The following is a 13956-nucleotide window of genomic DNA, read 5'->3' as shown; positions in this document are numbered from 1 at the left end:
TTCGTGCGACAGGGAACCCGCTAAGGGAAAGGGAAACTATGATAAAGGGACAAAGTGAACACGCTATAAATCTGAATCTCTTTTAGCCAGTTTACGAGAGAAAAACCAAGACCATATCAGGAAATTGCAAACTGCAATACAGAAAATGATTTCTAAGATGTGGGGTAACATAGGAACACGCTATGAAATCAAATGCAATTGACTTTATAAAATACAATGGTTGCAGGAGAAAGCATGGAAAAATAATTCACGTGCAAAGGTATATCTCTATTGAAGCAAAGACAGAAAAATAGAAAGGTGCAGTTTCAAGAGATTTAGAGCAACATTTACCTAGACTGGTGTGAAAACCAAACCCTGGCCACGGGTCAGTTAAGGACAGGAAACCCTCAAGGAAGGATACCCCTCAATGGACAGCAAGTGCAGAATGGACACCCAGGACAGGACAGGAAACCCTCAGGAAGGAATCAGGACAGGACCACCAGGATACGACCAGCACCCGCAGTTCGGAAGCAACACCTGCGCTCCACCCTCTCTGCAGCTATCGATCAGAACCCCGATTGGGTTAGCGAACTCCTCAGCAAAGTGCTCCGCCAGCACTTAAGGTTTAGTAAAACCTTAGTCTATGGTCAAATTCGGACAGAGTGCTCCGCAGCACCTCTGTATCAAGTCACCTATTGAGTGCGTTGGGTCAGTGACAGGTCAGCTACTCAGACAAGTCGGACAATTTTCCCTAGGTGAACCCAGGGTAGATATACTGTTTTAGGACAGGGTACCACCCCCCAATGTTGCAAAGTGTCAGAATCCCCAAATTTTGATTGGTCCTAAGGTAGGATTTGGTTAACACACCAATCAGAACAGACTATTACAAGACCTACTTAGCATGCTGGCTCTGGCATCAACCTTCTTTGGCTTCGGTTCAATGTCACCGTACCATCTAGTGATTCGGCGCAGAAATGCCCTCCAAGATGGACTCCCCAGCCCCAGCACCCCTCCGTATCGAGGATACATGGAAAGTAAGCGAAAACAAATTAATACATAGAAATAAATGCTTGTATTACATGTCATGACTTTGTACTTCAGATTCATCATCAGAAAAATATACTATGCAATTAGACATTAGTAATATACACACTGACACGAGAGCAACTGCACGGGCATCACCACGTTATCACGAAAGCTGCGTATTACGCATGCGCACCCTTTCCCTCCAGAACTACATCTACGTAGAGTCACGTGAGTGTGACTAACGCATGTGCAAAAGCTAAAAGACAAGCAGCGGCCATTTTAGGGACCCGGATTAATCGTATTAGTAGAACACATATGCAAGCTTCTCTATCATACATATATATCGGAAATAAAAGATATTAGTAAGACGTACAATTCGTTACGAGGTTACAACGGTTTCGAGGTTCATGAATCAAGCAAGTCGCGATGCGAAATCTTGCTCTACCTTGGTTGCTTAGACTGGGAGTTATCATATACCCACTTGTTCTTCTTTTAAGATAAAGGCGCTTATTACATTTTAAACATAGTAAGTATTGGGCACCATTTCTAAACTTATAAACATAGCCATCTTCTCGCCTTGGGGAATAATAATCCGATTGTCTCTCTCAATATAGATGCATTTGAGGACGGAAGTAATTTCTTACCCTTTACCTGGCTTGCCATGTGAATTGTTTTTCAACGTTAACAGTATAAAAGATTAATTTTGGTGGGTATTACCATATGAATAGTATGCTGACAAACTGGGAATATGGCTCTTCTCACTGCCCTCGCAATTTTTGCAATTTTTGCCATTTTGCTTTGATACTTCACAACCCTGGGTTTCTCTCACTGGAATCGCGTGACCTTTCTATTTCACTGTACTTTAATGACCCTCAACTTTCTCTCTCTTCACTAATCTGCTAAGCAATAAAACTGAACACAAAGATGTATAAATTATCAGAAAATAAACATGAATAAAAATAAAAAAACTGTATTTTCTTAAATAACTGTTATAAATAGCTTGTGATGTTTAAATGTCTTGTCTTATGTCCATTTGTGTATATATATATTTATGAGTGTGCCTGCGTTGAGCCTAGCCTGGCAAAATGGCACTGGTACAGAGTAAAAGGCAGAAATGCATCGTAAACTATTAGATGCAGCACATTTCTGCCCTTTAGCTTTCACTCATAGCAGTGCAGTATATTGACTTTCAGCCCTGCACTGTGTGGCCATGTTCATATGATGCCCCTCTGTTTACTGTCCCAGAACATCCACGGAGCAATACTGTTATCCACATGTGTTCGGCTACCGCCATCATTATGACATTCAGCACACGCTCAGTTACCGCACACTGTTTGGTTCAACACTCCCTTTGGACTCTCCCTTTGGACTGTACTTTTATGTGTGAGGGTGGAAACACACCACCAGCACAAACATTAATCATGTGCACACTCTGCAACTTTTAAACCTATGTGTTGTGTATGTCTTGCACAAGCAGATACCTTCTGCACATGGTTTTATCATGCACACTTTATACGATCAACATGGTATTGTGCAGAGGTGTATATAACAAGCATCAACAGACCTTTGGATGAGGTGAATTGGCCAGTAGGCCTCACTGCAGTGAGCATGCTGCCAGCCCCACTTTAGCTCAGTCTTATTCCTGGCAAAAGCAGTAGCAGTAGCAGTACATCTACTTTGAGGGCAGGTCTTTCTGTGGGCCTCTTGTCCAAGGTAAATGTAATCCATGACAGAAGCCTATGTAATGGCACCCACTCATATTCAATGTTCCCCTTTGGGTTGTAACAAGAATTGGTGAGCCCCACAACTATGTGGTTGCACACCCAGGGCACTAATATTGCCATACAGAGGTCATTTCATACACAACACCTCCGTGGCACCATGTTCAATGAGAATGTATCTGTACACATACAATTGTGCTTAACTTTTGACATGGAGACTTCACACTTTTGCCATCCATGTATTCTTCAGGTGATGTGATATGTGCAGGAACATCTCTGTTGTCTTACTTTCAGGGTAATGCCAAACATTTCAAGGTCATCAGTTCATAGTGATGTATTACAGACCTCTGAATCTCATCACATTGCTGTGCATTGCATGGAAATTGTGTATTTTGTCAACTGGGGACTGATGTGGTATATATGACAATCTGGCCAGGAATTGAGTCACATGTGTAGGGTTTGAAGGATCCCCACACATGCATATATGCCTTCTCCGCAAATTTTATTTTTACATGTACACGTTACTTGGCTTTTGTCCATGACGACTGTCACTCATGACCTGTGATGGTACCTGCAACAACATTTGCTCCAGCAAAGTGCCGCTCTTCTGAATGCTACCAGATATGTGAAACACGCTACAATGAGGGGGTTGTCTCAGGTATAGACATATTGGGTGATTTGTGTTCCAAAACTCACTGAGTACCATTTAAAACCATATGAAAGAGCTCTTCACTATCGTCCAGGAGTTCTCCAACCCCAGCACCGGCACCAACGACATCACTCCGTCACAAGACCTCTGTGACTCCCTCGCCTCGTTCTTCCACCGCAAGATCGCCGACATCCACAACAGCTTCGGCGCCCCACCCAAGCACCCAACCGTCGAACCAACGCCCCCCACCGCCACCCTTCGCACCTGGACCACGGTGACCACCGAAGACACAGCCCGCACAATGAACACCATCCCCTCCGGATCACCGACCGACCCCTGCCCACACCACGTCTTCAACAAGGCCGACTCCACCATCGCACCCCAACTCCAGAACATCATCAACGCCTCCTTCAACACCGCCACCTTCCTGGAGAGCTGGAAGCACGCCGAGATCAGCGCCCTCCTGAAGAAACCTACAGCGGACCCCACCGATCTCAAAAACTTCCGCCCCATCTCGCTCTTCCCTTTTCCTGCTAAAGTCATCGAGAAGATCGTCAACAGACAGCTGACCGCCTTCCTCGAGACGAACGGATCCCTCGACCCCTCGCAGTCCGGCTTCAGAGCCAACCACAGCACCGAGACCGCCCTCATCGCAGCCACCGACGACATCCGGACCCTGCTCGACAAGGGGGAAACAGTGGCCCTCATCCTCCTGGACCTCTCCGCTGCGTTCGACACGGTCTGCCACTGCACCCTAGTCCAGCGCCTCAGCAACATCGGTATCCAAGAGAAGGCACTGGAGTGGATCATCTTGTTCCTCGCCGGTAGAACACAAAGAGTCCGCCTCCCCCCGTTTCGCTCCGAGGCCACCGAAGTCATCTGCGGCGTCCCGCAAGGATCTTCACTCAGCCCCACCCTCTTCAACATCTACATGAAACCTCTCGCAGCCATCGCACGCCAGCACAACCTCAACATCATCTCTTACGCCAACGATATCCAGCTGATCCTCTCCCTCACCAGAGACCCCGACACCGCCAGAACCTGCCTACACGAAGGGATGAAAGACGTCGCCGAGTGGATGAAGGACAGCCGCCTGAAACTGAACTCGGACAAGACGGAAGTCCTCATCCTGGGATCTTCGCCCTCCGCCTGGGACGACTCCTGGTGGCCCCCAGCCCTGGGCACCGCACCCAAGCCAACCGACCACGCACGCAACCTGGGCTTCATCCTGGACCCCTCCCTCTCGATGACCAGACAAGTCAATGCCGTCTCCTCATCGTGCTTCAACACCCTGCGTATGCTTCGCAAGATCTTCCGCTGGATCCCGACCGAGACCAGGAAGACTGTCACCCAGGCACTCGTCACCAGCTGACTGGACTACGGAAACGCCCTCTACGCCGGAACCACAGCCAAGCTACAGAAAAGACTCCAGCGCATCCAGAACGCCTCCGCCCGACTTATCCTGGATGTCCCCCGACGCAGCCACATCTCCAGCCACCTGAGGAACCTGCACTGGCTCCCCGTCGACAAGAGGATCACGTTCCGGCTCCTCACCCACGCACACAAGTCTCTCCCGACCTGGGCCCAAAGTACCTCAACGACCGCCTGACCTTCTACACGCCCACCCGCCAGCTACGGTCCACCAGCCTCGCCCTCGCAGCCGTACCACGCATCCGAAGAGCCACAGCCGGAGGAAGATCCTTCTCTTACCTGGCTGCCAAGACTTGGAACTCCCTCCCCATCCACCTTCGGCTGACCCAGGACCATCTCGCCTTCAGGAAACAACTCAAGACCTGGCTGTTCGAGCAGTAGCATACCCCTCCCCCCAAGCGCCTTGAGACCCTCCCGGGTGAGTAGTGCGCTATACAAATGGCATGATTGATTGATTGATTGACTTTGCTGCTGCAGAACACTGCAAGACTGCTAGCTGTGCATCATTGCACTGCTCAAGTGCATGAGTACAGGAATGGATAATGTGTATGCGGATATGTGGGAAGCCTGGTCTGTCCCTTTCATGCAGTACTCTACATCACATTGCATTCCTGGGTTGGTTGATTAATTATTGTGAGCCATGGCTCCATGTTGCTCAACGGTTCTGAGAACATGATTGTTACATGTTGAGGCCTACTTTTAGTTGAGGAGATATGAGTGACTTATTTTTTTAATTCCGTTTTATTGAGCAGATAAGATCATGTTTTACCAAACAAGACACAGGGGCATATTACCAAGCAATAGCGATAATTATCGCTATTGCTTGGTTAGAGACAAACATTTACCGCTGAGCTGCGGCGATTTTTATCGCAGATAAACCTTGGTATTACCAAGGTTTATCGCAAATGCGATAAAAAATGGCCGCAATGCATGAATATCGCTGAAAAGTCAGTGATATTCATGAATTACCAAGCTAATGCTCTTAGCCATGTTATCCACCTCCCATTGGATAACATGGCTAAGAACTGCTCAGGGCAGGTGTTAGCTTTTGGAGATATTCGCGCTTAGCGCGAATATCTCCAAAAGTTGGTAATAGGAGATAGCGATGTTAGCGACTGTTTCCAGTCGCTAACATCTTGGCACGCCCACTTTGCATGTCATTAGTGATAAATATCACTGACATGCAAAGTGGGGCCCAAGATGGTCGCTATCTCCTACTAGCTGTCGCTAACTGGTGTTAGCGACAGCTAGGTAATAGGGAGATAATTTTATCTCCGCTTTCTTGGCTTTTAAAGCCAAAAAAGCGGAGATAAACCCCCTTGATAATATGCCCCACAGTTTCCAAAAAGCACTACAACTGTGGATCGCAAAGGCAAATCTTTGCAAAAAAAATTACAATCAAATAACATGCTGATCTCCTCCTTATCTAATGAATAGTACTAATAAGCCTGGACCTAATTTACCCCGGTCTGCGATAGAGACACATTCTAAATTCCAACATATTGCAGCTACCTATAATCAAGTCTATAATAATAGAGTTACTACCTTGTCACTAAATAAAAGTGGATAAATAGCATATAAATCAGTAAATTGTAAAGGTGGCAAAGTGGATATGATGAGGAAAAAGCAGCGTTCAAATAGTTAATCTGCAAATATAGAAAGACGTCTTTATCCAAATCCATATATTATTAACACAAACAAGTAGAATTCATGGATGAAAACATGCACCTGACAAGCAAAAAGCATCATGTAAACAGATAAAGTGCAAATGTCCAAGATCGTCTTTATCCTATGCTAGATATTATTCAATGGCACATATACTGCCAAAGTGCAGAGAAAAGAGCGAGGAAAAAGCAGCATTTATACAGTTAAAGTGCAGATGTGCAAGACCATTTCTATCGGAAATCTGGATATTATTCAATACCACTATAGCATTTAATCCTAAATCCAACCAGCAGGGTTTCTTGGTCTTGGATCCCCATAGAAAAGAATCTAGCAACTAAACATGCAGAAATTGCATTTGCATCATATATTTTTAAGGTATGTAATTAACGTACAGGAAATGAGAATCGTCCAATATATCTAATGATTCCCTGATGGTAACCTTCCCAAAGTACATATCTAGCTCATACAGTTCACTAGAGCCTCTAATGGCGCCCAGACAGCTGTATACTTTGTAGTATTACCAGCCCTTCTGGCATAGGCTTCCTCAAAGGCACTAGCCCTTTTCAATTTATGAAGCCAAATCTTCACTTTTGGGACATTGGTTGAGCACCAATATTGTAGAATCAGACATCGAGATACAGCTACTGCTGCATCAATAAAATATTGGATATAAATATTTCGTTTTCGAGTAGCATCCGACTTCCCAAACAAAACTTCCATTGCTTCTGATTGAATTGAAATTTGTGCACAATCACTCAAAGCGTGAAAAACCTCATTCCAGAATTGAAACAGTTTGAGGCTTTGAAAAAAATGTGCAACCAATACCCTTTATCGTTTTGTGCATATCTAAGAAACTGATTCGGGATTGTCTGAAACATTTTATGTTTTGCCAGTGCGTTGTAATATGCAATCCATCTTGCGAAGAATCCCTTTCTTTTAATGTTGGCCACTCTTAGGGATGTATACCCTAAGCAAGAGATATGCTCTCATTCTCCTATAGGCATCTGACATCCGATGACACATTCTAGTTTGTTTAAATAATGCCTGACCGGGGGCGTGGCTTGCGCGCCGGCTGTGAGGACGGCTTCTCCGTGAGCTCCGCTACGGACATAATTTGCGGATGCCGTGAGAGCCCTTTATCCTCTCTAAATCGGACCTGAAACTGCAGCAAATGAGGCGGAACTTGCAGAGAACGTGAGGATGCTGTTTTCGGATGTTTCTGTGCAGCGGTGGCATTACTAATCATCCACGGTAATTTCTCACTTCTACCTGACGCGAACGGCCGCCATTTTGGGTCACAGCGCGCCCGTCAGACATTCTCTAAATTTTTGCTTTTTTCTCTGCTGTCATGAGGGATTCCTGGATTTCTCGCCTCAATAGTGGGTTGCCTACGTTTGTTGCTTGGTTCACATAGCATTTTCTGCCCGGCACTGCATGTCTTTTACCGTTTTTTCTTCATATTTGTTATGTGCCTCACAAGATTGCGTGCCGCCATTTTGCAACGCTTTCTCTGCTGGTTAGCTGATTCTCTCATGAATGCTCCCACCCATGGCAGTGTCTACTAATGTGGTCATACCTCTGGAGCTACTACTTCAATGACACTGTACTTCTGTTATTCCTCCTGTTGGCGCGCACGTTTTGTCTCCGCCATTTTTTGAATCTTTTGTGAGACCTCCCTTCAAAGTTCTATTTTTGCTGTGCGTGTACTTTCTCACTTTTTGCTCTACAATACGGGCTCTGGGCCACTCGACTTGTGTGCCATTTTCCTTCGCTCTCACGAGGAGTTTTGCTCTCCAGTCACACCACGTACTTACCTGACCTGTGTCATCGTGCGTTCCCAGCCTTTCTGGGTCATTTATTGCGGCAGACATGGCTACTGACTCCCATACTTCGAAACTATCCCAAACAGGTACCAAACCTAAAAGACTCAACAATGACCCGCCTTCCCCCATAAAAACGTCATCAAATCCAGTGTTAGACTCCATCCTTGAGGAAGTCCGAGGTCTCCAACCTTTCATGGCTGCTACTAATGACCGTCTCAAGCAAATTGAGGACCGCTGGGTGCTCATGGAGAGCAAGGTTTTAATCTTAGAGCAGAGAGTGAGTGATATCCAGGATGCTTCAGTCAAAATTCCAATACTAGAGCAAGAGATACAAAAGCTTAAGCTACATACAGAGGATTTGGAAAATCGTAATCGGAGAAATAACCTACGTGTTTATGGTGTTCCGGAAAATTTGGAAGGGCCTGACATGGTGTCTTTCATACGCAAAATTTTACAGGAACTTTTGAATCTCCAACCTGCGTCACATCCCCTCAACATCCAGAGGGCACACCGTCTGGGCCGCATCAACTCGAACTCTACCAAACCTCGTGGCATCATCATGCTTTTCCTGGAATTCACGGAGTTGATGTCTGTCTTAAAAGCCGCTAGACTTAAGAAACGCCTTCAATGGTCCGGCCATAATATTTTTATCTCACAAGATCTTTCATCAGCGACGAATGCTCGACCGAAGGAATTTCTGAATCTTCGGCCTCTCATGCGACAGCTCAACATTCAATATGGCATCCTTCACCCATACTTTTGCAAGATCACGCACAATGGGCAAACCTCCTCCTATGACGACCCTCAAAAGCTCCATGCTTATCTTCAGAGTGTTGCTCCTTCGAACATGGACAGCGCCAGTGCCATCTAATGTTCCTCCTGCTTAATTCATACTTTTGATACTTTTTTTTTTGTTTTTCTACACTGCAGATATTCTCGTCCTCTCTTCCTCCTTTTTTTCAGTATTGTTTATTATCTTTGCTCTCATGTATAAGACTTCGCTCTTACATTCTGCTCTCTTTTTTCTATTTGTGTCCTTTTTTGGATGGTCCTGGGGACAAGTCCCCTGTCTGGTGTATCCATGCCTCCTTCGTTTTGGTTGTTCTTTCTTTCTCTGATCAGGCTTCTGTGCCTTGGTCAGTTTGTTCTTTCTTTGCTTCTGTTTCTTCTGCTCCTCTACTCTCTCCTTTTTTCTCTTTCTCTCCCCTTTTCTTCTTTTCTAGATTCCCTTTTCTTCTTTTTGTTCCTTTTTTCTTTCTCTGTTTCCGTGCGATCTTTTCCTAGTTTGTTTTCCTTCATGATGTCCTTTTCGAATTGTAATCAGTCTTGTTTTTGTGCTGAATGCTTTATGGGTATTTCCACCTCATGTGTTTTATGTCTCTGTTCTTCCCCTTTTCGTAGTTGTTCCCTTATCATGTGGTCCATTCATGTGTCGCCCATCTCCTCATTCCTCCATGGTTTGTAAATTTGTCTCCTGGAACGTGAGAGGTCTTGGTCATCCTGTCAAGCGTCAAAAGGTATTGTCTCATTTATCTAAACTTCATTCACAGGTTGCTTTCCTTCAAGAAACGCATTGTTCTGATGTTGAATCCCTAAAGTTGAACAGACAATGGGTGGGCCAAGTTGTATTTTCTCCGGCTGTTAATAAAAAGGGGGGGGGTTGCTATCCTATTTCATAAAGCTTTAAATGTTCAGATTATATCTACTCAAAATGATGATGAAGGACGCTGGGCAATGGCTAAGGTGATTATCCATAACAAAACACTGGTGTTGTTAAATATTTACGGTCCGACACGTCCAGACCCTAGGTTTTGGAATGATATTAAAACTTTGATTGCCTCTATTGATTCCCCTGACTTCATTATTGCCGGTGATTTTAACCAATGGTTAGACCCTTTCTCTGATAGACTTTCTTCCAGTAAATTTCAACCAGATAAGTCACATAAGGCTTTTCATTCGGCCATTGCCTCGCGTCCTTTGTTTGATTCCTGGAAATTATGTAATCCTGATGTATTAGAATACACCTTTTTTTCTGCTGTTCATCACACCCGCTCTAGGATTGACTATATTATGGTTAGTAAATCATTACTCCCCTCTATTCAGAATTCTGTAATTGGCTCCATTTTTATTTCTGACCACGCCCCTGTCTTTACCTCCCTTGACCTCTCCCTTATTTCTTCCAAATTTAGTCGTTGGACATTTAACTCCTTTCTACTTTCTGACCCTGTTTACATGAAGAAAAGTGTGGAATTTTTTGAAGAATTTTTCTCCTTTAATAATCCATCTGACACCTCCATTCCTAACAACTGAGATGCTTTTAAGGCTGCTTTTAGGGCATTTACTATCTCCTATGTGGCCACCAAAAAGAAACTTAATAGGAAAAAATACGAGGATCAACTTCAGAAACTCAAAACCCTAGAACACACATATTTTTCTTCTAAATCCCCTTCCGCCCTTCAAGATTTAATGTTGGCCAAATCTGAATTAAATAAGATTCTTACTAATGAAGCTTGTAATACTCTTCTCAAAATTAAGTCCAAATTTCATGGTGGCCAAAATAAAGCGGGGAAAATGTTGGCAAATTATTTGAAAGTAAAGTCTGAACGTAAAAATGTAGGTCCTATTTTTAATGACTCTCTTCACAAACTAGTTTCAGCGGATGAAGACATTGTAATTGTAATTGTAATTGTAAGTGGATTTATAGAGCGCGATTGATGCCCGGGGGCGTCCAAGCGCTAAGGGACCAACAGATGATTAGGCAGAGGCGGGGATAGTACCAGGAATTACTGTGGGGAGTTGAAAAGAAGAGTCTTGAGCTGTTTCCGGAATGAGGTAAGATTGGAGTTAGCTCTCAGATGAAGGGGAAGGGCGTTCCACAGCTTGGAGGCGTTATGGGCGAAGGTCCTACCACCTGATCTGGCTCTTTTTATTCTGGGTGTGGTGGCAATGAAGGTCTGGGTTGACCGTAGGTTTCTACTTGGATGGTAGTGAGAGATTAGGTCCCAGGTGATAATGGGGCCTGTGTCCCAGAAGGCCTGGTGGGCGAATCACAAGGCTTTGAAGTGGATTCTTTGGCGGACTGGCAACCATTGTAGACTGGTCAGACCAGCTCTGATGGATTGTCGGCGTGGGAGCTGGAGCAGTGTCCGGGCTGCACAGTTCTGCACTGTTTGAAGTCTCCGCAGTGTGTAGTCTGGTGCCGCGAGATACAGGACATTATTGAAGTCCGGGCGGGACTGGATCAGACCCTGGATGGCCACCTGTTTAGCCTCCATGGGTAAAAGATGAAGAATTTTTTTGAGCATTTTAAGCAGGCCAAAGCAGGTGGCCGAAAGTTTGGTAGCTTGTGTGTCGAATGACAGGGTTTTGTCGAGCCACACCCCAAGACTCCTGATGTTGTCCTTGGGTGACATTGCTGAAGTTTTTCATGATTATTATCAATCCCTATATACTGACGATACTCATCCGTCTGATGTTAATTTAACGTCCTTTTTTGAAGGTCTTCCATCTCCCCCACCCATCCCAGATGAGTTCGCTCTTTTGGAAAAAGACATTACTATCCAAGAAGTGACTCGGGCCATTAATTCGCTTAAAAAATCCAAGGCACCTGGTCCCGATGGCATTCCCATTGAATTTTATTCCTCTTTTCATACTGTCCTTGTTCCAAAACTATTGCAACTTTTTAACTCCTTCATTTTAAATGCGTAGGCATCTGGCTCCTTTTTGGATGCATTAATCATTATCATCCCCATGCCTGACAAGGATCATTCCCAATGTAAAAATTATCGCCCTATTTCTTTAATTAATTATGATTGTAAAATTTTTGCAAAAATTCTGGCTTTACGTATTGATTCCATTATCCCCTGTTTAATAAAAACTGATCAGGTAGGATTTGTAAAGGGTCGCCTTGCTGCAGATAACGCTCGATTGTTCTCCAATGTCATTTCTCACAGTAAAAAACTTAAAATCCCCCTGCCGGCTCTTTCGTTAGACGCAGAAAAGGCGTTTGATCGCATCAACTGGCAATTTTTGTTCCATACCTTACAATGGTTTGGTTTTGGTCCTTCTTTTATCTCAATGGTAAGACTCCTTTACTCCCCACCACGTGCTAGTATTTTTGTTAATAATCAATTTTCAAAATTTTTCTCCCTATCTAGAGGTACTAGACAAGGATGCCCCTTATCCCCCCTAATATTTATTTTATGTCTTGAACCTTTTCTAGAACGAATTAGATCCAACCCCAAGATTACTGGTTTTAAGTTGTTTTCTACTGAAATTAAATTGTCAGCTTATGCAGATGATGTGTTGGTTTATATGTCTAACCCTGAATCCTCTCTTCCCCCCTTTTTGGAGGAGGTCCGTTTGTATTCCTCTATATCGGGTTATAAACTGAACCTATCCAAAACTGAAGTGTTACCACTTAATGCGTCCTGTTTACAATTCATGTTTGACAACACGGATTTTGCATGGTGTCCCACCAAAATTAAATATTTGGGTATCTGGTTTGCACCCTCCCTGAAAGAAACCCTCCAACTTACCTTTGCTTCTCTTACACAGAAAATCCAATCCCTTCTTCAAGGTTGGTCACCCTTATTTCTGTCATGGTGGGGTCGTTTAGACACGATTAAAATGATGATTGCTCCTCATGTTTTATATACTGTTTCTATGCTCCCCTTTAAAATTCCCCTTTTTTACTTCTCCCGTATAAATTCTCTGTGCTCCAAATTCCTATGGAATAATAAACACCCTCGTATAGCCATGCATAAGCTAATGCGCCCCAAATCTGAAGGTGGCATTTGTTTCCCTAATTTTAAATCATACCATTTGGCTTTCTTGATTAGACAAGCTTTTTCTTTGGCCTTTGACTTTCAGTATAATCCCATTCCTACTTGGATTCTCCTTGAACGCTCTCTTCTGAAAGATTTTTCCTTTCAGCACACTGTTTTTATGTCAAATTGTTCTTTTTTGAATAAATTCCCTGTTCTAAAATATTCCCAAACTGTGTTATCCAATGTCTTTTCCTCTCACCTTTCCCCAATGCAGTGTTTCTTAGCTTCAGTCATTTGGTATAATAAATTTCTTCGTTACAAAGGTAAAACATTTTATTTCAAACACTGGAAAGAAAAGAATATTGTATTTATTCATCAGTTTTTTGTTGATGGCTCTTTAATCCCCTTTTTGCAATCACAATCCTTATATGACTTGCCCTCTTCCTCACTTAATGAATACAGTAATATAACATCTGCTATTCTTTCTCATTTATCCTCCCTTTCGTCTCCAGCTACATTTCCTTCTTCTACCCCTACCTCCCCTTTATATCCTTTATTTTCCAGCCATCAACCTAAAGCTGCTTTTATTTACTCAATTTTGAATTCGAATGTGGGGGTTCGTCCCAAATCTTCTGTTGAGATTGCATGGGAATGTGACTTGAATTCTAATTTTCGTGTGTCGCTGTGGGACAGCATCTGGTCTAAATTGTTTAAGACATCTGTTGCTGCTCGCATTACTCAATCTTTGTTTTTTATTTATAATAGAGTGGTAATTACACCTGTTACTGTTCATAAGTTTGCCAAAACTTCATCTTCAATGTGTTGGTCATGTTCTAAAGAGACTGGTACGCTTAAACACTTATTATATGCATGTCCTCTTGTTCTTTCATTCT

Source organism: Lissotriton helveticus, chromosome 4_1 (genome assembly GCF_964261635.1).
Source record: "Lissotriton helveticus chromosome 4_1, aLisHel1.1, whole genome shotgun sequence".
Lineage (NCBI taxonomy): Eukaryota > Metazoa > Chordata > Amphibia > Caudata > Salamandridae > Lissotriton > Lissotriton helveticus.
This window is presented reverse-complemented; position numbering follows the sequence as displayed.